The sequence below is a fragment of the Canis aureus genome, chromosome 38, assembly GCF_053574225.1.
Source record: "Canis aureus isolate CA01 chromosome 38, VMU_Caureus_v.1.0, whole genome shotgun sequence".
Taxonomy (NCBI): Eukaryota; Metazoa; Chordata; class Mammalia; order Carnivora; family Canidae; genus Canis; species Canis aureus.
In genome coordinates, this window is record NC_135648.1 from 15,799,365 (window position 1) to 15,825,199 (window position 25,835).

A 25,835-nucleotide genomic window follows, 5' to 3' on the forward strand; every position below is an offset into this window, starting at 1 on the left:
ACGGGTTTAGAAGAACCCTAAATATACTGTTTTTTCCAAAACATACATACTTTAATTTATATATTAGGCACAGTAAAATTTTAACAATATCAAAAAATAGAACAATTATAAAAATATGCTGTAATAAAGTTATGTGAACGTGTCTCTCTCAAAATACTTATTGGACCATACTCAACTTTTTTTTCTTCTCATGTTGATGTGAGATAATAAAATGAAATGGATGAGATGAAATGAGGGAATGACATAGGCATCAGTGACAGAGCTTTAGACTACTACTGACCTTCGGACTCCTTATCAGAAAGGGATCACCTGTTTCCAGAAACTGAAGCTGTTGGTAGGTTAACTGAAACCGGGGAACCAGAGACAGAGGGGACTACTGTATGTTGGAACTTGAAGGAACTTTAATGGCCATTGAGTCTAACTCTTCATTATGATGAAGAAATTGAGAATCTAAGTGGCTAAGTGATTACTGTAATCATGTACTAACTGGTAATCCAAGAAACTTTAAATTGAGTCTTCTTAACTTCTTAGCTAGTATTCATTGTAAATCAATTAAATTCTATCACTAGCTGTTAAAGCAGATATTGAGATTGGGACAAGGAATAGATGAAAGAGAAGGTAGTACAAAGATTAATAAATTGCATCCTTCTTGTAGCTTATTTTGTTGACAACTAATACTCTCCATTGTAGGTAATTTTTATTTCCCCATTACTTTTTATACTCCCAGCTCCCTGCTATCTTTGCCCTCAATAATAGGGGATCATTTCTTAGTGTAATTTTCCTTTCTCAGGAAAGATTCTCAGTGTGTTTTTACTTCACTGGGTTGCTCCCTAGACTATTACACACACACACACCCATTCAGTCTTAAAGGGTGGATCATTCCAATACCTACAGTATCACACTCCATTATGTCACCTGCAGTTCTATTTTTTAAATTCCCTACCAACATAAAAAATAGAACTATATCAAGAAGAAAGCCATCATCTCAAAATAAGAAGGTTAATTAGACTTACATCTAAAACCACACACACACACAATATGAAGTAAATGCAGAAACTAAGAATACATTGTGATGAAAATATTATGCAAAAAAAATGCATGTTCCATAAACAAAGGGCTTTCTTAATAGGAGAAAAGCTATAAAACTTCAGTCATTTAGGAACGTTCAGTTTTCTGGAGTGATTGAAGCCATTTTTCATTCTTTCACAGAGATCAAAATTTGAGTATTACATGAAATACTTTTCTTGGAAATGACAACCTGAAAGACAAATACAACATTGAAATATATTGGCAGCTATTATTTCAAAGGGGTTATTATTGGATTTAACAAAAATAGAAGAAAATCTGAACATTTTTAGGTCTGTATAACATGCTCTTATGAAATTAAATTTTTACACTAATTTGAAATATTGCAAAAGATGAAATACATGTGAAAAATAATTTATATTGGTTATTTTCTGTTTTGAGAATTGAAAACAAAATCCATACTTATTTAAAATCTACCCATTGTTGAATAAAATTTCTAATTGCTAAAGAGAAATTCATAGGATTTTTTTTTAAGATTTTTATCTGAGAAGGAGGGAGGGAGTAGCATGAGTGGGGGGAGGGGCAGAGGGAAGGAATCCCAAGCAGACCCCTCACTGAGCACAAACAGAGTCTGACATTGAGCTCCCATAATCTCACAACTCTGAGATCATGACCTGGACCAAAATCAAGAGTTGGCCGTTTAACCAGCTGAACCACCCAGGTGCCCCAATTCATAGAATTTTTTGAAGAACATACTGTAGGCCTGTATTCTTAAATAGATTATCTCAATATGAGCTGTGCATTTTGGTTATGAACATCTCATATATGAAGCAACAATCTCAAAGAACTTCATTAATTTGCCCAAAGTCACAAACTAAGTAGAAGGTTCAGAATTATAAATCAGTTTTTATGACTGCAAAGTCTGGGTGGATTCCCATTGTACTTTTCTATCATATATAAAATACTGGGATTATAGAAGCATTCTGGAAGCATTTAAGTAGCATTTGTATTGTTCTAAGTGTTCTTGTGTGATTAATAATATCTTCGAAAGTGTGCAATAGAATTTAGAGCCTAATCTATTTCAAAGAACATGTTGCCTAGTATCAGTTTCATGGAGAAACCATGATTGTGTTTTTCATATTTATTTTCGACTCCTTTGCTTTGTATCTGCACCATCCAGTAGAAGACCTTACATAGAGAAGGAGCTCAAGAAGTATTTATTTAATGGATGAAATTAAGTACTTAACTGAACCTTCCATCTTTCATATCCCTACAAGGGCTTACTGTATTTAATTTTTACTTAACATTTAGAAATACTATTACTAAGTGGCAGCATTTTTCAAAATATTTTCAGAATATTTTACATATCTGTGGCCTTAGTAAACCATGTTTAGATTTATCCCTGGGACACAAGGCTGGTTCAACACCCGTAAAACAATCAATGTGATTCATCATATCAGCAAGAGAAAAACCAAGAACCATATGATCCTCTCATTAGATGCAGAGAAAGCATTTGACAAAATACAGCATCCATTTCTGATCAAAACTCTTCAGAGTGTCGGGATAGAGGGAACATTCCTCGACATTTTAAAAGCCATCTATGAAAAGCCCACAACAAATATCATTCTCAATGGGGAAGCACTGGGAGCCTTTCCCCTAAGATCAGGAACAAGACAGGGATGTCCACTCTCACCACTGCTGTTCAACATAGTACTGGAAGTCCTAGCCTCAGCAATCAGGCAACAAAAAGACATTAAAGGCATTCAAATTGGCAAAGAAGAAGTCAAACTCTCCCTCTTCGCCGATGACATGATACTCTACATAGAAAACCCAAAAGTCTCCACCCCAAGATTGCTAGAACTCATACAGCAATTCGGTATCGTGGCAGGATACAAAATCAATGCCCAGAAATCAGTGGCATTTCTATACACTAACAATGAGACTGAAGAAAGAGAAATTAAGGAGTCAATCCCATTTACAATTGCACCCAAAAGCATAAGATACCTAGGAATAAACCTAACCAAAGATGTAAAGGATCTATACCCTCAAAACTATAGAACACTTCTGAAAGAAATTGAGGAAGACACAAAGAGATGGAAAAATATTCCATGCTCATGGATTGGCAGAATTAATATTGTGAAAATGTCAATGTTACCCAGGGCAATATACACGTTTAATGCAATCCCTATCAAAATACCATGGACTTTCTTCAGAGAGTTAGAACAAATTATTTTAAGATTTGTGTGGAATCAGAAAAGACCCTGAATAGCCAGGGGAATTTTAAAAAAGAAAACCATATCTGGGGGCATCACAATGCCAGATTTCAGGTTGTACTACAAAGCTGTGGTCATCAAGAGTTTGGTACTGGCACAAAAACAGACACATAGATCAATGGAACAGAATAGAGAACCCAGAAGTGGACCCTGAACTTTATGGTCAACTAATATTTGATAAAGGAGGAAAGACTATGCATTGGAAGAAAGACAGTCTCTTCAATAAATGGTGCTGGGAAAATTGGACATCCACATGCAGAAGAATGAAACTAGACCACTCTCTTTCACCAGACACAAAGATAAACTCAAAATGGATGAAAGATCTAAATGTGAGACAAGATTCCATCAAAATCCTAGAGGAGAACACAGGCAACACCCTTTTTGAACTCGGCCACAGTAACTTCTTGCAAGATACATCCACGAAGGCAAAAGAAACAAAAGCAAAAATGAACTATTGGGACTTCATCAAGATAAGAAGCTTTTGCACAGCAAAGGATACAGTCAACAAAACTAAAAGACAACCTACAGAATGGGAGGAGATATTTGCAAATGACATATCAGATAAAGGGCTAGTTTCCAAGATCTATAAAGAATTTATTAAACTCAACACCAAAGAAACAAACAATCCAATCATGAAATGGGCAAAAGACATGAACAGAAATCTCACAGAGGAAGACATAGACATGGCCAACATGCATATGAGAAAATGCTCTGCATCACTTGCCATCAGGGAAATACAAATCAAAACCACAATGAGATACCACCTCACACCGGTGAGAATGGGGCAAATTAACAAGGCAGGAAACAACAAATGTTGGAGAGGATGCGGAGAAAAGGGAACCCTCTTACACTGTTGGTGGGAATGTGAACTGGTGCAGCCACTCTGGAAAACTGTGTGGAGGTTCCTCAAAGAGTTAAAAATAGACCTGCCCTACGACCCAGCAATTGCACTGTTGGGGATTTACCCCAAAGATACAAATGCAATGAAACGCCGGGACACCTGCACCCCGGTGTTTCTAGCAGCAATGGCCACGATAGCCAAACTGTGGAAGGAGCCTCGGTGTCCAACGAAAGATAATGGAGAAAGAAGATGTGGTTTATGTATACAATGGAATATTACTCAGCTATTAGAAATGACAAATACCCACCATTTGCTTCAACGTGGATGGAACTGGAGGGTATTATGCTGAGTGAAGTAAGTCAGTCGGAGAAGGACAAACATTATATGTTCTCATTCATTTGGGGAATATAAATAATAGTGAAAGGGAATATAAGGGAAGGGAGAAGAAATGTGTGGGAAATATCAGAAAGGGAGACAGAACGTAAAGACTGCTAACTCTGGGAAACGAACTAGGGGGTGGTAGAAGGGGAGGAGGGCGGGGGGTGGTAGTGAATGGGTGACGGGCACTGGGGGTTATTCTGTATGTTAGTAAATTGAACACCAATAAAAAATAAATTAAAAAAAATAAAATAAAATAAACCATGTTTAAACAATCACAACCCTTTGTTATTGCTCAGGATTTTTATTTTTATAATACCTTACTATCCACCATACCAATTTAATCCTCTCACTATGCTGTAAATTAAAACATTTTGTTTATTTGAAAATAAGGGGAAATAAGTATGAAGAAATTAAAGCAGTTATTGATTACTAAAAGAAATAATTAAGCTGTTTCTATTCGTTATATTTCCTAACTTGTTGAAGGGAAGAAGAAATGTAATGGAAGTATCAAATTATTTGTTACTTTTATTAACAAACTATGTAGATGTAAATTCTTCATCTGTCAACTTTTGCAAGCAAAATATATTCATAGAAGAGAGAAATGTTTCTAATTTTGTGAGTTTAATTATAAAACTATCAGTTTATATAACATTTTACTAGTCAGGCTTATCAGAATTAAGATTTTTTTTTTTACATTAACAAAATGATTACTTTCTAGATTATTTGTACTGCCAAAATCTATTCATGAGTGCAGTGACCAAAATATGTTCAATGGCATAGTGATTATATGGATTAATGCATTATCAACTGACATGAATAAACTTGCACAATTTTTGAAGTGACCTAAAAATAACAATTTTGGAAACATTCAAGGAAATGATCAGATACAACCTCTTTATAATTTTCCCTTTTATCTGGATTTCAATGATTATTCAGTGTGGTAATAAGACTAAAATTTCCCCAAATACCCACATTCTAATTCCCAGGGTATGGGACTAGGTTACAATGTATAGCACAGAGATTTTGTAAACTTCATAAAGTTAAAGACCTTGTGACACAGAGAGCAGCCTAGATTAGTTGTGTTTCCCTAAAATAATCACAAGCATCCTTACCAGAGAAAAGTAAAAGGATGGAGCCAGAGAAAGAATTCTGATGAGAGAAGTAGATGGAGTGATGAGGGACCATTAGCCAAGGAATGCATGCAAGACATCCTAAGTAGCTGGAAAAGGGAAGGAAACAGATGGTTCCCTAGAGCTTTCAGAAGAAATTAAGTCCTACTGATCAAATTTAGACTTCTGACCTACAGAATTGTTAATAATTTGCGTTGTTTTAAGATGCTATATATTTGCGGTAATTTATAAAAGCAGCAATAGGAAACTAATAGAGCCAGTCATGCACAGAGTTCAAAAATATGTTGTATGTTCTTTCCTTTCTAGGAACTTTAAGAATTAACAGCAAACTCTGGCTTCATGGCCATTTCATTCCTCTAGGTATTGAACAAACCAGTGTCTTTCATCAGGCAGAAACTCGATTTCCTCAAGAACCAGGTTGATTCACTCGACTTGGTTACATAAAGAGTGAAAAGGAACCAGGGTAGGGGCAATCAGATAATAGCACTAGTCTCCAGAAATAAACTAACCATTTAATAACATAATATTGCACAGCTTTATTCACTTAGCGTAGAGTCTTACACAATATTAGCATCCAATTCATGCTGATTTAGTTGTAACAAATATTGATAGATGTTTAAGAAAAGAAATGATAATCATGACATTTGATTGTATGAAAATTAGATGGTATGAAGAGAAGACACTAAGCACAGTAACAATAAGGTCAGAAGCTGAAGAAAATTAGCAAAATATTAAAAGAAACGTGAGATCAAAATGAGACTACAAGAGATGGACTGACAAGGAGTGAGAGGATTTTTATTTTCATGGAAAGATGGATATGAAGCAATTCAATCATTTTCTCCTTATATTTTGTACAGTACTTCAATCAGGAAAGGAACCCAAACGTTTACTTAATTAGGATGCATCATTAATTTTAGTGTCTCCTGAACTCCTAAGGCCTTTCACCCCATGTAGAAATAAAAGAAACTAAGCTATTTGATTGCTAATTCTCTTGGTGTCTCTAAATCTCTGTAATATGTGTACTTCCTATTCTGAAGAAATACATACCTTGTAGGAGGAAGAAAAACAATCCTTCACATTGATCATGGAGTTTTGCCTCTGAGGAGAAAATATGAATTTACAGACAAAAGCAATTTTAAAAGACTATATAAAATGAATTCATTTCATATTTATGGAAGGAGCCCAAGCCTAAAAGTCAATTCAACAAATATTTATTGAGCATTTATTCAACAATCATTTATTGATAGTATTATATGTAAGAAGCAAGGTTCTAAATGTTATAAGGACATAAAAATAAATAAGTTACAGTCTTTATGTCCTAGTAGGAGGATAGGGGGAGTATACTGATAAATATAAAGGTACTTTTGACTCTATCCCACATTCTATTCACATCATCAATCATCCTTTTATTAGAAAGAAAAATAAATTTATCGTCATCTGTGATCCAAGCACTTCTTAGAATAATAAGCTGAATAAGATAACCAAAGTCATGGACATCAAGTATCTTACAAATATTGACAAAATCCTAACAACAACACAGAAGAAAATAATAAACCTAGATCTGAATAATTGCCAGTGTCTTTAGCTTAGGCATAAGATCTCTTCAGCAAGACATATATCATGCTTCACTTACATTACTTACTAGCTTCTGAAAGCACGTGTCTTTACCTGTTGCCTGTACTTATTGGCAGAAGTTTGCTTAGAGTTTTAAAAGGCAACAGTTTCAGCAGACAGGGTGAATTTTTTTTTTTTTTTTTTTTTTTGGCAGAAGTCTAAAATTAACAACTCCAATGTCTTTAGTTCAACTACAATTTTTTTTTTTTTTGGGCTAATGCACAGTTCAGTTTAGCAGGCAGGAAGATGTGGTAATCTGATACACAACAACTCAAGGACCCAGACCCCTTCCATCCTAAGACCTAGTGTTCCATTAGGTGTCTAGAAAGAAGAAAAGAACATAACAATATGCTGCACTGATATTCTCAAATCAAAGTATTCTTTGGTTGTATATTTAGTTCAGGACAAATTTTAACTTTGCTTGCGAGAAGGAATTAGAGGAAGGAATTTGATGGGTGGTGCGTTGCTAGATAATAGAAGAAATTCCAGTCCCTGCCAGCATCGAGTGGGCTCTACAAAGAGTTGATCCTTAATAAATATTTGTTAGTGAATGAATACTTATGGCCTTGGGTATTCCCATATAACATCCCTGTGCCTGAACCTGGCACTCAATTGTATATCTACAGACCTTATACTTTTTACAAAAAAACTTGAAACAGATCTCAGACCTGAATGCAAAATACAGAATATAAAGCTCCTAGAAGATAATAGAAGGAAATCCAGGTAACCTTGAGTTTGGAAACGACCTTTTAGATGTGACATCAAAAATACAATTCATGAAACTAAAAAAAAAAAAAAGAGAGAGAGAGATAAGTTGACTTAATTATAATTAAAAACTTTTGCTCTGCAAAAGACATTGTTAAGAGAATGAAACAATAAGCCACAGACTGGGACAAAATACTTGCAAAACATGTATCTGATGAAGGATTGATATCCAAAATACACAAAGAACTCTTAAAACTCAACAATAAGAAAAAATTATAAAAATAGAGCATAAGATCTGAACAGAGACCTCACCAATGGATATATACAGACGGTAATTGGGCATACAAAAAGATGCTCGACATCATGTATCCTTAGGAAAATGCAAATTACAACAAAATACCTGCTATAAATGGTTAAAATAAAAAAAAAAACGGACAATAGCAAATTGTTAGAGGATGTGGAGCAATAGAAACTCTCATTCATTTCTGGTGGGAATGCAGAATGGTACAGTCATTTTGGAAGCAAGTTTAGCAGTTACTTACAAAGGTAAACAGTCTTATATGACTCATCAACTGCACTTCTTATTTACCAAAATGAGTCAAAAATATATGTCCACAGAAATACCTGCAACTTTATTTTTAATTGTTCCAATTGGAAGCAAGCAGATTATCCTTCAAAAAGGTAATTGGCTAAACAAACTGTCGTGCATCCATGCAATACAGAATTATCACTGATTTTAAAAAGTGTACTATCTGAGCCACAAAAAAAAGACATGAATAAACCTGAAATGCATATTATTTAGTGAAATAAGCCAATCTGAGAAATCTCTGTACATTATAATTTCAACTATATGAAAGTCCAGAAAACGTAAAGCTATAGCGAGAATAAAAAGATTAGTGATTAATCAGTGGCTGTGTTCTGTGGATGGGAATGGTAGGAAGAAAACAGGATTAATAGTTGGAACATAGGTGTTGTCTAACCTAAGTCAATGGTCAATTTTTGGTTTACAACTTCTTTGACTAATAAATAGCATTTTGCACAATACTCTTCTTTGAAATAGTTGGTATATTTGCATCCAACACAAAACAGTAATTGATCTCCTTTCTATATCTCTGGTTTCTGCCTCTCAATTATTTTTTCTAGTTTATTCTCATCATCATGAACTCTTGAAGTTGATATTCACTAAGATCCTGTCCCTTAACTTCTTTATATCTACACTCAAGGTCTTGGAAAATACATTAATTTCTACGGCATCCAACATCATCTGTGTACTGATTACTCCCAAATTTATATTTTCAGGGTGATAATCCCTTGTACACTTTCCAGAATCTATAGAATTACTATTTTTCAGTTTCACTTGGAAGTGTAATAACTATTCTAATTTTAACATGTTCAAAATTCATCTGCTTATAACTCCAATGCTTTTCAAACCTGTTCCACCTACATTCTTCCTCAACTCAATTAACAACACTCCATCCTTGAATATAGTCAGGAAAAAACTAAAGGAATCTTTAACTTTTCTCTTTTTCTCAGAGGTCATACACACGTAATCAACAAATCATTTGATCCTACCTTCAAAATACAACCAACATCTGACTAATTGTCCTTTTTATGCTAACATACCAAGTCAAGCCACCATAATCTCTAACCTGATTTACTGCAACAATATCTTCTTTGTTTTGATTTTTCCATTGCCATTTTTTCTAACACAGTAAATATTATAATCCTGTTAAAATAAACATTTCTTGGAATGCCTGCGTGGCTCAGTCGGTTGGGCATCTGACTCTTGGTTTCACCTCAGGTTTGATTTTTATGGTCGTGGGATTGAGCCCTATGTCAGGCTCTGCACTCAGAGCAGAGTCGGCTTGAGATTTTCTCTCTCTACACCCCCACCCCCACCCATGCTCTCTCTCTCTCTCTATCAAATAAATAAAATCTTAAAAAATTTCTCATATATAAGTCTTCTGTTAAAAACGTGCAATGGATTCCTATTTATCTAGAATAAACACCAAAATCATTACCATAGCTCCCAAGATCCTGAAATTTTTAATCTTCCTTTTATCCTCTAGTCTGTTACTACTATATCTGTAATCACTCTCATCTAGTCTTGATTGGCTTCTGCAGAAATTTCCATTCATGCTCCTTCTTAGGCCATGCTATTGAGAGAAATTCCCATTTTATACTTATATAATCATAATCCCAGGCCTCACTGGATCCAGAAGCAGGTTCAGAACAATCTCCCTCTTGAAAACTTGGATATTCTCCATCACACACACATAGCCCATGAGAAACAAGGTGGTACTATTTCAGGATCCTTTTCTTTCTAAAATGCCACAATGTCATCTTTACTGTACTGTGGACAACACCCACTGAAAGTTGTCTTACAAAATTTTAGGAGGAAAGTGGAGTAGAAATCTCTGTCTCTGAGATTTCTAATTATCTCTATTCATACTCATCCTGTATCATGCTCCCCCTTTCCTCTCCTTCTCTGCACTGGCCAAGAGAACTTTTGTTAACTTTCTGTATGTAAGAGAACTGCCCTTGTATGTAGTGCTCTAAATTAGAGTAAAAATTCTCTATATTAAAATTTTTTTACTAGAGTAAAAAAATTATGCAATGAGTCCTCTGAGATCTGGTTCTCAAAGGGAAGTTTATAAAATTCATTTTATTTAACGTTTAGCTCTCACAAACAGAAAGCATCTTGGTTTTATACCATATAGTCAGTTGAGACTGAAAACAATACAAAACAGAACATTCAGCACTTTGATATTATTTTCTCCTTAGGGGAGGAAATAGCAAACAACTCCTAAATTAAAATATCCACATATTACCCCATTGCATTAGACCAAAAATGGAAATTTGTAAAACTTTTGTAAGAGAAACATGGAGTGATGATTTGAATTCATCTACATGTAAGAATATGCTTTTCTTTTAGTATAAATATCTGTTCTTGGTCTTCTTTGTGATACTTTCCAGTATACTGTCTAATGTGTCAGAACAGTGCTAAATATTTGACTCAGGTCAATTTCTGCTCTCAAAGCCAGATACCTTCACTCTCATTGCTTTCAAAATATTGATTCAACCAAATGCCTGTTTTTTTAATGTGCAACTTTAAAGATTGAATCTCAAATTGGGTCTGAATTGTGGGACCTAGGTCACATGACTGTACTGCACTCTACAAAAATGGCAAGAAGAATGGAAGTGTGAAGCTGAAATTCTCCCAAAAGGGTGCATAGAAAACACAAGAAAGTCACCATGCATTGCAAATATCCGTCAATTTGTATATAGTTCCTATAGTTAAAAGATGATGGCTTTCACAATTTAGTAAGAGGAGAATAAGGCAAAATAATGACTATTGAAAATTGAAATTTAATTGAGAAAATATTATAAATTGTGTCTAGAGTCATAGGATGTTACTCATTGATTAAAATCATCACACAGATATATTTAAAAGAGGTTTGAAATATAATCATGTTTTCTTTCTCATTAAAATTGTATCCTTTCAGGAGCCTTCCTTTAATACTCAAAACTGAATATTCAGTTCAGAAAAATCCACAAATATTGTCCAGTCAATTTCTTTTTGATAAATTCTAATTGAGTTCCAGGAAGAATTGTATGGAACTAATGTAGCAGTTCATGCTTTTACCTATACTATCGCCTAAGACATTAATACATATAATTAAACAATTGAGATTATTAATTATAGGAAAAATACTTTTAATATAGATTGTAAAAGGAAATAATTATTTAAAATTATAAAGAGAATTAATTTCTAGAAATATTATAATTATGAATGTACAATAATATTGAGATAACGATGTTTAAAATCAATTTGCACATATGTGCTATAGAGTCCTAAGTCAATTTTCTATCTTTTCCTGCATCAACTGATGATATTCCTCAGGGACAAGATAAACATATTTTCAAAAAAATTTTTTTTTAATTTATTTATGATAGTCACAGAGAGAGAGAGAGAGAAAGGCAGAGACACAGGCAGAGGGAGAAGCAGGCTCCATGCACCGGGAGCCCGACATGGGATTTGATCCCGAGTCTCCAGGATTGCGCCCTGGGCCAAAGGCAGGCGCTAAACCGCTGTGCCACCCAGGGATCCCCAAGATAAACATATTTTAGAATAAATATTGTTATATAGACAATATTAAAGGCTCTAAAATTTTCTTAAATAAAATATACACTCAATTTCTTCTAGACTTAATTATATTTTAATTATATGACATGGGAGGAAAAGTATATAATCAATTTAAAAGCTGAGAGGGGAATGATTAGGAATGAAAGGTACAGATTTTGGTCATAGATAAAATAAATTAATATTTATGGTAAATTTTCTTCTAACAATTACTGCTAAATTCCCTTGATAAGGTCTTAATTTGCTTTGAGCAGTCCATAAAAAAACCTCATTCACTCCTAGAAAATAGTGCAGTATTTGTTGTTAAGCCTGAGTAATTAATAGATTTTTGAAAGTCACCATTTTCCTAAATAAGTATAAAAAATGTACAACTTTTCAACGGACTAATATATATTTGCAAATAAATAGATATATAATATAAAATAATGTAAACTCTTAGGGCACCTGGGTGGCTCAGTTGTTTAGCAGCTGACTTGATTTTGGTTCAGGCCATGATCTCGCGGTGCTTATATCAAGCCCTGCATCAGGCTCTGTGCTCAGCACAGAGTCTGTTTTCCTCTCTCCCTCATTTCTGCTTTTTTTTCTTTTTTTTTTTTTTAGTTCAGATATTCTTTTCCTAACCTTTGTATCCATCTTTATTTATTTATTTATTGTTTATAGCAGCAATGTCCACAATAGCCAAACTGTGGAAGGCACCTCGGTGTCCATCGAAAGATGAATGAATAAAGAAGATGTGGTCTATGAATACAATGGAATATTCCTCAGCCATTAGAAACAACAAATACCCACCATTTGCTTCAACGTGGATGGAACTGGAGGGTATTATGCTGAGTGAAGTAAGTCAATCGGAGAAGGACAAACAGTCTATGTTCTCATTTCTGCTTTTACCTCGATTCCCTTGCACTCTTTCTCTCTCTCTCAAATGAATAAATAAACAAACAAATAAATAAATAGATTATAAACCCTTACTATATTCATCACACTGCATATCTTATACATGGATGCTAGCAAGTTTTAATACATTTGGTTGATTTTATTATGAATATTTATTTATTTATTTATTTATTTATTTATTTATTTATTTATGATTTTATTTATTTATTCATGAGAAACAGAGAGGGAGAGGTAGAGACACAGGCAGATGGAGAAGCAGGCTCTATGCAGGGAGCCTGATGTGGGACTCAATCCTGGGACTCCAGAATCACACCCTGAGCCAAAGACAGGCGCTAAACTGCTGAGCCACCCGGGGATCCCTATTTATTTATTTTTTAAAGTGAGAGAGAGAAGAGAGGGCAGAGAGAGGTGGAGGGAGAGAGAGAGAATCTTAACCCTAACGCTGAGCTGAATGTGGGGCTCCATCTCACAAACCCGAGAACATGACCTAAGCAAGAATCAAGAGTTGGATGCTTAACCTACTGAGCCATCCAAGTGCCCCAACATATACTTATAGAAACAAGGTCTTAGTAAAAATTCTCATTAATAAATGCTAATATATAAATCTTTGGTTTACTTAAAATAGTGTATAAAATTTGTTGTTGCAGTAGAATTCAGAAAAATGAATTTATTTATATATAAGTATATATGACTTGTTTAATACAATCATTTTTATTCTATAGATTCATAGAAAATTCTTCAAATATTATCATGATATCATATATAATTAATAATGTGATAGCTCTCCATCATTCAATCAGGGTTGGAATATGCCAGTCTTATTATTTTCCTTAAACCACAGGAAGTACAAAATCAATAAAAGGTAAATAGTGTTTTAGACTTATCAGGGTCCATAAAAAAATACCATAAACTGATATGCTTAAACAACAGAAATGTATTTTTTAGTTTTTGAAGCTGGAAATTCCAAGATTAAGGTATCAGCATGTTTGGTTTCTTCTGAGAGCACTTTTCCTGCTTGTACACATGGCTGCCTGCTCACTGTGTTCTCACATTGCGAAGAGAAAGCTTTGCTTTCTTCCTCTTCTGATGTACTATTATATCAGCACATCACCTTTATGACCTCATTAACCTAAACTATCTCCTTAAAGGCCCTATTTCCAGTGCAGTTACATGGAAGGGAGGGACTCTTAGGACTTCAAAATCTGAATTTGGGAGGGGATCCAATTTAGTCTATAGCAGATAGACTGTGCCAAAAAATGGTGATTCACCTCAATACGAATTCACCTTTAAAGTCACTTTTTTTTTTTTTTAATTTTAACCATCAATCTAAACCAGCAATAATTGCATCCCTTTCTTCCTGCCTTATTCGAGGTGATAAGGCTTAGATGCAGAGTATCATTTAAAGAGAGGACTGGTGAGCCTAACCGCTTGTTGTTATGCATAATTCCTTACTATATTTTAGCATAAAAGCAATAATAAGGGGAACCCCGGGTGGCTCAGCAGTTTAGCGCCCCCTTCAGCCCAGGGCCTGATCCTAGAGACCTGGGATCAAGTCCCACATCTGGCTCCCTGCATGGAGCCTGCTTATCCCTCTGCCTGGGTCTCTGCCTCTCTCTTTCTCTAGTCTCTCATGAATAAATAAATAAATAAAATTTAAAAAAAAAGCAATAATGAGAGGGTAAACTCAGGATATTAAGCCAATCAAATAAACACACAAGGATGTATGGAGACAAAAATTAAGGAAAAGTCACAATGAAATCTTTCTGAGACATTTTCGGCTATATAGGGATAATTAAGTAGCTGAATTTCTAAATGGAAGTATTTTCATTTTCTCAACTATATGGTCTCCCTAAGAGATCTCTTAAAAACTATTGTGTAGCATAATACTTGGACTGGATTTGACTGGATTGGATATTTGTCATAATATTACTTGCTGATTGTCTGAAAGCCATTCCTATGAGTGAAGAATTCTCCACTGAATGAGACCAGTTGGGACTCAGAGAAGCCACAAGGATGCACTTTTCCAGCACAAGCATATGTTCTAGGTTGGATAATCAGATGCACATGCCTAGCAATTTAAATCTCCAACTAGGAAGACAAATCATCACAAACAGTAAGAAATTGATTTTCATGTTAGCAGCAGGAACAACAGCAGCTTCACCTTTGCAGTTCCAATAGCAGCAGCGGTGCCCACAATGCCTGCAGCAATATCCAATATCCTGTGGCACAAAGGAGTAGGAGGTGTGGGAGAGTAGGGGGTATCAATAATGTCACCAGATGGGCTCAGTGGTGTGATTTTTGCTTGGATTTGGCCACCATACATTCTTTGCTCTTAATTGTTTTCTGAGCCCATTTTGTGGCGGTATTTGAAAACCCTTGAGCTAATAAAAATCCTTCCAATAAACACACACTTCTGCTTAAATGATCCGAAGATGTTTCTATTGCCTATTTATGGGAAACCTATTTGAAAATAAATGGAAGATGTATACTATCATTCCACACTTCTCTGCAGGGCTTCTGATTGATGTGTATAACCGACCATAAAATATCTCCTATTAGATGAATGTCACAAAGCATTCCAAATCAATGAACTCAAAAGTGAACTCACCATCTTTTTCATCAAACTCTACTCTTTTTCCACTATTCTCAAACTTCATGAATGGTACCACAATCCAACCAACTGTTTAAGCCATTCTTGAATTGCTTTCTTATACTTCCTCCATATTCAATCATCAGCAAGCACATGCAACACAGTAAATGACTTTATTCTGATCAGTTTTCTCAGACTGTACCACCATAATCTTTGCCCAAGATAGCATTATTTCTCATTTAGATTACTGAAAGCACTACCTAACTGGATCTAATCTGAATTCTCTATAACATGTCAGGACATTTTTTCAAAACTCATATAACCGTATCATTCTCCCAGTTATGATTTTTTGTTCTTAAAAATGTTCTTAGGATCAATGAACAATTCCCCAGTTTGGTTTATAAGCCACATGACCTAGCCCCAAACAAATTCTCCAACTGTAGATTGTACAAAACTTTTTTTTACCCACTTTGATCAAAACACTGTTTCATTCTCTTCTATCTGATATGTTTCCACTTGCTTTATGTCCTTTACACTTGCTGTTTGCCTACTTGGAGTAAGATTCCTTTTCATCTCTCCTTGCTCATTTTCTACTCAACTGTCATATCACAAATTAGATGTCATTCTCTGGTAGGCCTTTGACATCTCCAACTAATCAAAATCCCTACTACATGCTTAACATTGGTAGTTGTGTAGTCATGTTGCAGATAGCAATCACTAATTATTGTATAAGAAAATGAATTTGGTTTTCAACTCTGTGTAAACCTGTAATTGAGTTAGCTTGCCTTGGATAATGATATTCTAACAGTAGACCGGTATACCCATGATAAAGGATAATATCATCAAATAATCTTATCAGCTTCTTTTCTTATTTTTTATGAAATAAGAATTAGATGCCTAGATGCCTTACAAATATCTATAAATATGAAGAGGAAAAGGAATAGCAAGACACAATATAATATGGCTGTATAGGTAATTCTAAGGGACCAAAGTAATCTAAAACAAAAAAATAATAAAACAAACAAACAAACAAAAAACTCTTGTTTTTCTCAAAGAACATGACATAGCTTATCCTTAAACTTGACTGTGGAGAAAACTGTACCACAAACAAGAGCAAATGGTCAAGTGCACAAATACCAGGAATGTTGAAAGTATGGTTATTGGGAAAACTTACAGAGATAGGAGTGGCTGCAGGTGTGTGGATCCTCATATCCTAGTACATACTCAGAAGTCTAGCAAGGGGCAGCCAGGGTGGCTTGGCGGGTTAGTGCTGCCTTCAGCCCAGGGCCTGATCCTGGAGACCCGGGGAAGGAGCCCGCGTCGGGCTCCCTGCATGGAGCCTGCTTCACCCTCTGCCTGTGTCTCAGCCTCTCTCTGTGTGTGTGGCTCTCATGAATAAATAAAATCTTAAAAAAAAAAAAAAAAAGAAGAAGAAGAAGAAGAAGAAGTCTAGCAGGGCACATGGTCACACTCCAGGAGAGGAATGCTGATCCTTGGATCTCTTAAGCTGCATGAGTAATAAAGTATCCTCTCATAGTGGGATCAGGGTCAGGACACAATAGCAATGCAACAGGGTAGAATTTTGGCTTCAGTCCTATCCTTCCAGTCCAGTATTTGTGGATGGAAAAGCACAAGCTTTACATTGGCAAGATCAGAGGCCCAGGCCCCAGTCTTGCTCTAGACCAGAAATGACTGCCTAACCACTAGACTGTGACAGCTTTCTATGAGGCTCTGCTTGAGCCATCTTCTTTCCTGGTAGGTCAGCTTCTAGGAATTCAGTTTTATCAAGTAAACATTAACCTTTTACTGAACTAATTAAAATGATGAAGTTTGAAATAATTCTAATTACTGTAATAATCCTTAAATATTTTCAATATTTTTTATAATGTTAATGAACCTGATGTAGTAATATTTTCTCTCAGGCTCCTTATATTTCCCTCTCCATTATTCTCATAGTTTCCTGAATTTCCTTTCCTATTAATATCTAACCTTCTGTAAAATATCTGAGGTTGAATACGATTTAAATTCCTCACCAATCTTTTTTTTGTGTTTTTTGTTTTTGTTTTTGTTTTTGTTTTTAGATTTTATTTATTTATGAAAAACACAGAGAAAGAGGTAGAGACACAGGCAGAGGGAGAAGCAGGCTTCATGCAGGAAGCCTGACGTGGAACTCGATCTGGGTCTCCAGGATCACACGCTGGGCTGAAGGGAGCGCTAAGCCGCTGAGCCACCCAGACTGCCCACCAATCTGTTTTTCAAATGGACATTTTCCTTATTTGTTTTCTTTAGAATCCCACATTTTGAATATATAAATTATGTGTCTTCACATCTGCCCTGAGAATGTGAAGATTATGTTACCATTTGTCTAAAGAAATATGCATATTCCCTTCTGGACTATGTTTTTTGAAAATATATAATGCCATATTTTAAAAGCAAATTCATACTCTAGTTATAGATATTTACATATATATTTTTTCAATAACATATTATTTACATTTTTCTACCAACTATACTCAAAGGCATAAATATCAACGTTTTGGTGCTTAATGCTAGATTCCCATTTAATTGCAAGTAGAATAAAAAATTTAAAATTCTCAATTGTACATGATTAGATTTGGAAGTAATTAACAATTTCTGTCATAGTTTTGAATTTTGAATTCAAATTTCAAGTTACTATTACGATTCAAATTTTTATAAGAAACTAGTTATCATTTTAAAATGAGAAGGAAGCAAAATTAAAATCATTTTTCATACAGATTCTGAGTAAATTATCTTTTAAAAAGATTTTAAGTAACATGAAAATGTCAAATCCTTCTGATATTTATCAGTCACTTAATGATCAAGAATAATGTAATTCATAATAGAAAAAAGAAAGCTGAAAATGTGATGTTATATAAACTGAAAATTTTATATTATATATGCTTATATATTGTATATATCATACATGACTATATAATCATGTACAATCATACATAACTACATAAAGTACTACATTATATACATTGTTTATATCAAAATGAAAATTACCTTTATAATTATGTAAAATTAACAGCTTGCTTCACGATAGGGTGAACAATATACCAAAATATAAAAACAAAAAGATAGAGTCTGTATGTGTGATGATTAAATCTAAATAAACATTACTTTGATAACTCATTAAACGTTAAAAATATTTACAGAAACTTTTCAAGTAAAGATATTATTCATTTATTGATTTTATGGATTCAAGACTTCTGTATGTAAAGTTTATATTGCTTTATCTTCTCAAATATCTTAGTGTGATGCTGACATTTTGGATAGGTTTTAACGGGAAAAAAAGAATTTCAGAAGTATAGTTGTAAATCATTTGAAAAGATAATTTGTGATACAATTTATAAAAGAGTGATAATAATGCTTGGAACTGTATGTTTTTTATTATGAACCTCAAAAAATCATAAGCGCCAAAGACTATTCCCATAAAGTCCAAAGGAAGGGGTGGTGAATATTACTTTGATTTGGAGGGAAATATGACGTGTGGAAGCTCTTGAACACAGAAGGAAGAGGAAAAAGCCCAAACATTAGAATAAGAAAATTACTAAAATAAATAAAACAGGCGGTGAGAGATATGGTTATACAAAATCTGGGATCCCTGGGTGGCGCAGCGGTTTGGCGCCTGCCTTTGGCCCAGGGCGTGATCCTGGAGACCCCGGATCAAATCCCACGTCGGGCTCCCGGTGCATGGAGCCTGCTTCTCCCTCTGCCTGTGTCTCTGCCTCTCTCTCTCTCTCTGTATGACTATCATAAATAAATAATAAAAATTAAAAAAAATTTACAAAATCTGCTGACTCTGGGTGTAACTCCTGCTCTGGTGGCAAAACCTGCTCTATTATAAGAAAGCTGAGAACAAAACAAAACAAAACAAAAAAAAAAAAAAGAAAGCTGAGAACATGGGCCTTTTTTCCTTCCTTCCTCCTTCTCTCTGCCATTCCCTTCCTCCCCTCTCTTCTTCCTTCTTTTATTCTCACCCTCTCTTTCTTCCTCTTATTCTTGTCATTTATTCTTTATTTCCTTATTTTCTTTCTTTTTTTATTATTAACATTTTAGACTCAGAAAGGGGCACTGACTTTCAAAATGCATCATCACTAACATTGCAGAACAGAACAGAATTGATGAGCACGTATGGTTCCCAAGATAAAAAGTGCCTCAAGGTTCCATCATGCCCTTTGAAGTGACAGGTTACGTGACTATTAAAGTCAGATGGTTCAATGGGATGGGGAAACAAAACAAAACAAAACAAAACACTTGTAAAGAACTACTGAAGGTCTGACTGACCAGGTCAAGAATTCACTGAGAGTCACAGGGAGTCCTCAGGGGGGAAATAACCTGTGAATCCTTACTTAGGAATCCTGACTATGGAAGAAACAGTCCCAAATATTGGAAACGGATTCAGAGCATATGAAGCCTTCTGGAGAACTTGGCTTCAAATCTGCAAGTTGCTGCCACCCAACTGGTGCTATAATTGAGTCTTCAAAAGGCCATTCTAGCATCCTAGCAAACCATCTGCTTAAGAATGCTAGAGAACATGGTAAAACCATTAAATTCCATGAGGCTCACTGTATTTGCTGTGAAATAATGATCAGAAGCAATGCTATGTGGAATACCATGATGGTGGATGAGGAATTCTGGAAGTCCTTGGATGATATTTTTGGCAGAAACATTGGGTGGGTGCAGGGAAGGCAAATCTATATTCAGACTGTCTACTTAAATGAGATCAGAACACTTCCCCTTCTAATATGGAAGCAATCCAATGTAATCAACATGCTACCAGGTAGCTGGCTTATCAACCGAGGGAATCATGCCATATGTGAAACTCAGTGCTCATGTCTGTTGCTTTGTATTGAGTGGTAGCCATTGTCAGATTGGCTTTAGTGAGTAGAAGTCCATGGTGCTGAGCCTATGCATAACCTATAACACTGCCAACAAGGCTGCTGGGCGATTACCGGGTGGCTGGGGAAAGAGGTTGATTGACAACCACAAAACAGGTCATCATTCTGTTATTTTGATTATTAAAATCCTCCTTTGTTGAGATCACCTTGTGATGAGCATTTTCATGGGACACAAATAACTTCATTTTTTTTTTTTTTGCAAATTCAGAGGCATCTATACATGAAACTCTTCAAGTTTCCTTGTCATCAATTTTCAAATTATGTTTCTTTTTTTTTTTTTTTTCAAATTATGTTTCTACCATCTCTCTGACCGTCCAGCCAATCCATTGGCTAAACCCCATGAACTGGCATATAATTGCACATCTGATCTTCTCTCCTTCCAAAAATAGGATATTATTTGGCAATAAAAATGAATGGAAGAAACTTGAAAACATAATACTGCATGAAATGAAGTGCATCACAAAAAATGCATACTATATGATTTCATTTATGTGAAATGTCTAGCATTGGCAAATTCATAGAGACACAAAGTAGACTGGTGTTACCAAGTGTTTGAAGGGAGAGGGGAGTAAGTGTAACTACTAATGAGCGTTGTTTTCTTTTCGAAGCCGTGAAGTCTTTAGAATTAGTGATGTTTGTACAACTCTGTAAGTGTACTTAAAACACTGAATTGTGCACTTTTAAGGGATTAGTTGTATAGTATTTGAAATAGATAAACTCAATACTATTATTGTATGTATTTTTTAATGGAAAAACATGGAAAAGAAAAAGAACATCTCCCATGATTTTTTTTTTTTGATTTTTTTTTTTTAAAGGTGTGTAGGGTGGAGCAGAGGGAGGAGACAAAGTGCGTTTTGAGGGGAAAGAAAATACTGGTAAAATTTAGCTTCTATCCCATTTCCTCCTTGGCTTTTCTATGATGAGTCAATTATCTTGAATTTTTAATCTCAGCTGTTTTAAGGCCCTGAATCCACTATGGAGCATTGCAAGGTGAAATTTCTTCACTACTCCCTAGCTGTGAAATGCAAGGCATCTCCTGGATCTTTTCAGTTTCTGTTTCATAATGTGAAAAATAAACAACACCACCTACTTCAGGGATATTTTGAGGAATAAGGGAGATTGCATTCTTAATGGTTCAACAACAACAAAAAAATGTTCTAGGTGCGTCAACTGTGACTTACAATGATTTCTTTTGTAAATTGAAAAACCATTTTTTGTAGCATAAACAATCTTCCTAATATTATCCATTTTGTAAATTCATATTTTTATTTATTTTAATATATATGTTTGCATATAATCTTGTTACCAAATTTCCTGGTCTGGCTATTCTGTTTTGAGCTTTTCTTTTACTGTTGCTTTGCCCACCAAATTAAGGTTTTAGTTTTCATTATGATTTGACACATTGAACAGCCATCTCCTTTGGTAACCCTACAATTCTGGAATATTGATCTTACTAATATAATACATAAATACAAAATAAAAGTGGAGACTTAAAATTCAGGTTTTCTGAAAGTTATTAAATGTGAATTTAGTCAATTTAGAATAATAGGAAATATTTTTTATCCTATGTACCTAAAATCTAGTGTTGTGCCATGTAGATGACACAGCATAAGATTAACTTGTTGAATTAATGCATTTGACATTGAATTAATGCATTTGACTCTTTTTACATTTGTTTTTTTCTCTTTCTCATACTCTATGGATTTAAAAATATTTAACCTGATATTTTATCCTGTTTATTTTATGTAGCACTATATCAAGAGTGTCTTCTCATGTTTTGAAATATTCTTTGTAATAATTAATTTCTTATGACAGTGTAAAATTTCATTGGATTATTTTAATCAATTCATTTAAATATAATTTGCATATAGTTAAATAACTCACTGAAACCTGTATGTAAAAACGTTTTAACAAATTTATACACCTGTATAACCACTTCACAATCAAATTATAGAACTTTTCTCATCCCCTTAATAATTTCCAAAGTGGTTTTACCATTTTAATATTCCCATCAGCATAATGAATATCTCAGTTGATTGACACCCTTACCTACATATGGTATTGTTAGTCTTTTTAATTTTAGTTCTTACTGGGCATTTCATTGTGTATTTAGTTTTCTTTTCCCGGATGAATAATCACAAACACTTTATCAACTGTGAATTGGCCATTTGTCTATCTTGTATCTGTACTATCTTTTTAAGTAATTTGACCATTTAAAAATCTCTTTGTCATCTTTGTTGTTTTTATTATTAAGTTGTAAAAGGTTATTTCAGAACTGTCAGCACAAATTATTTCATCAAATTGTATGTCTAGCTTCACACATACACATACATGCACACACACACATAGTTTTAAAAGGAAAATTTAATTTTGATAAAGTCCAATCTATGATTTTTTCTTTTTATAATTTATGCATTCCATATATAAGATAAGACATTTTTATATGTTCAAAGTAGCAAAAAGTTTCCCCTGTGTTTTCTCTAAAAGTTTTGTAAATTTAGTTCTTAGAACCTATCATCCATTTCCATTTAATTTTTGTGTATAGCTTAAGGTAAGCATTGAGGTCTAGTTTTTTTCATATGAATACTTCATTTTTCCAACACTATTTGTTGGAAGGATTACACATTGCTGATTGAGTGTTGTGGTGCCTGTATTGAAAATCAATTGGCCATGTATGTGTGGCGCTCTTTCTGGACTCTACTCCATTGCCTTCCTCTATATCTGTCCTTTAACCAATACAAAATTGTCTTAATTCTATAGTCTCATATTAATCTGTTGTTAAATTTATCCCCAAATATATCTATATAACACTTTATTTTTTTTTAAGATTTTATTTATCTATTCATGACAGACACAGAGAGAGGCAGAGACACAGGTAGAGGGAGAAGCAGGCTTCTTGTGGGGAGTCTGATTCATGACTTGATTCTAGGACCCTGGGATCTCAACCTGAGCCAAAGGCAGATGCTCAACCACTGAGCCACCCAGGTGCCACTTGATGTCACTGTAAATGGCTCACTTCTCATACATTAAGACTTCTATAAATTATTTTCAAACTAGGTCACTCAATAACATGTATTGTTTTTGTATTTAATTTCTCTAATGATGTCTTACCTTATGTTGATGTCCTTCTGTCATTCACAAGAAACTGAGATCTTCGAGAGCATAGGATAGATCCTACTCACTGTTGTGTAAGCAGCAGAGAAAGAAGATGGTTTTCAATTATGAATAAACGACTTGGGTCAGGTCCTAATCTCATAGTCATTAGTAAGAGACCCACTTTGTGCTCTGCGCTGGTTGTGGAGTGTACTTCAAAAAAAATTATAAGAAATACCAAAGTTTGTTTGGCAGACAAATATGGAACATCCACTAATATGACTTCAGGATGTTAAATGATTCTAATATAAATTATTTCTGTATTTCATATAAATGTGAAATGATACTTAAAAATTATTTGATCCATGCATCTGCAAATTGCTTTTTGGAACAAAAATGTTTTCGCAGAGATTTCAGAATCTAAAATAATTTTCTTTTATTACAAACTATAGGGTTCTAAGTCTGAAGATGTTTCTGCAAAGCTATTTAGAATCACAATATTTTTAAAGATATACTTGTGATTTATCATTGCTCTTATTCTACTTATATCTTTTAAAAATCTTTATTAATTCCATGTTTAAAATCTGATGATAATTTCATGATTCAAAACTGAGTTGAAGATTCAGATTTATTTATATATCTCATGTAATACTATCTGAAGTTATTTAATGTGTTTTTTATTACAATCATAAAAATTTTTCTGTTACCGACTTTAATATACTTGCCATTTATCTTCTTAAAACTATGGGAAGCTTAACTCTAAAACACGATTAAAGTATTTTTCCACCTACAGTGTCCCTGATTTTTTCTTTTTTTCCTTTTTTGCTATATGTTTCATAAAATATATTCTGACGCTTGTGCATGTAACAAAATGTGACTTACTGATTGCCAACCCCAGAGTTTTCTGTCAGTCTTGATTTTGCTCAATTTAACAGTGGCCTTGCACACAGTCGATCACAACGTTCTTATCATTTGACTTCATGGGGTAGCAGTGATTTCTCATCTTGCATCTTATCTTTCCAATCATTCTTTTTGCCTGTGTCACAAAGACACTTCCTAAGATTCCTAATATGCCACTTAGAGTATATAATTAATGATGAAGGTTGGTTGAAGCGCCATGGGGGCTCCTCACTCTCTGCTGTGTGTCCTGAACTCACAGTCTATACAGGGCTCTAAGAGTAATAGATGCACAGGGAGCACTATATAGAGAAAGAATGTGTTATTTAATCGTAATGTGTTTCTTCATAAATATTCCATGTTCAGAATTCTGGATTTTTGTTGCAGAAGCGAGGGGTTTCTATTGCAGATAAAAACCTCTCTATATCTTTTTAAAAGGAAAGACTAGACTTTCCTTCAATCGGCAAAGCTTTTAAAGCAAATACATATCAGATATTAACAAATTTAATATGATTAGTACATTGATCTTGTATATGACAAGGCAGCCACTATTATACACTTACTTGGGATCACATTCTGGCTATTAGAAATAGCTGAAGGGAAGCATTTCTGGAGGAAAAAAAAAACACACAGAGCACAGAGTAAGCTTTATATACAAAAACAATTCTTGCCCATGTGCACTAGTAGACATTCACAAAATATTTAGAGTAGCACTCTTTGCAGTAGCAAATACTTTAAAAGCTTTTTGCCAGAACAACTGAAAAATAAAGAGTGGGAAAATACATGGTGAAAATTAATGAACCCTAAGATGGCTGAATCTTATTAAGGTAATATTGCAAGTAGCAAAGGATCTCTTTCACCATGGCAGGCTAGGTAATTCATACCAATGCTTCTACTGAAAAAAAAAAAAAAAAAAAGAGAGAGAGAGTAAAAAGCTGAGTAAAGGATAATAATCATCTGTTGAGAACATCTGAGAGCAAACAACGCAGTACAAGTTATAGGGACAACAGCCATAAAAATGGAGGAAACAACAACAACAACAACAACAACAAAATCCCCAAAACTAGAGAGGCCAGTCTATCATTGGAGATCTCTTTTTCTATAAGAGCATCTGCCAATTCTGGAACTTTGGGAGGCTGAGAAAATGAGAAACTACTTAGGGATTTTTTATGTACTTTAAATTAAACTAAATTAAATTAAACATGGAGTTTAGAGCCTACCAAAAAAGAAGAGAAAGGGAGAGATTGAGGAAGACAGAGAAACAGAAATAAGCAGAGACACAGAGAGACATTGAGAGATGCTGGTTAAATTTCAAAACTAGA

General features: G+C 34.3%; 1 long non-coding RNA gene across 1 annotated transcript; it reads right to left on the reverse strand.

Annotated features, from left to right (window-relative positions):
* Positions 1 to 956: 956 nt before the first annotated feature.
* On the reverse strand, positions 957 to 24,629 carry LOC144307435 (uncharacterized). The gene is made up of 4 exons (XR_013374310.1): positions 24,499 to 24,629; positions 23,635 to 23,704; positions 6,699 to 6,749; positions 957 to 1,258 (listed from the first exon to the last, which is right to left on the reverse strand). It is a non-coding gene; the product is annotated as an uncharacterized LOC144307435 (long non-coding RNA).
* Between the last annotated feature and the right edge of the window lie 1,206 nt (positions 24,630 to 25,835).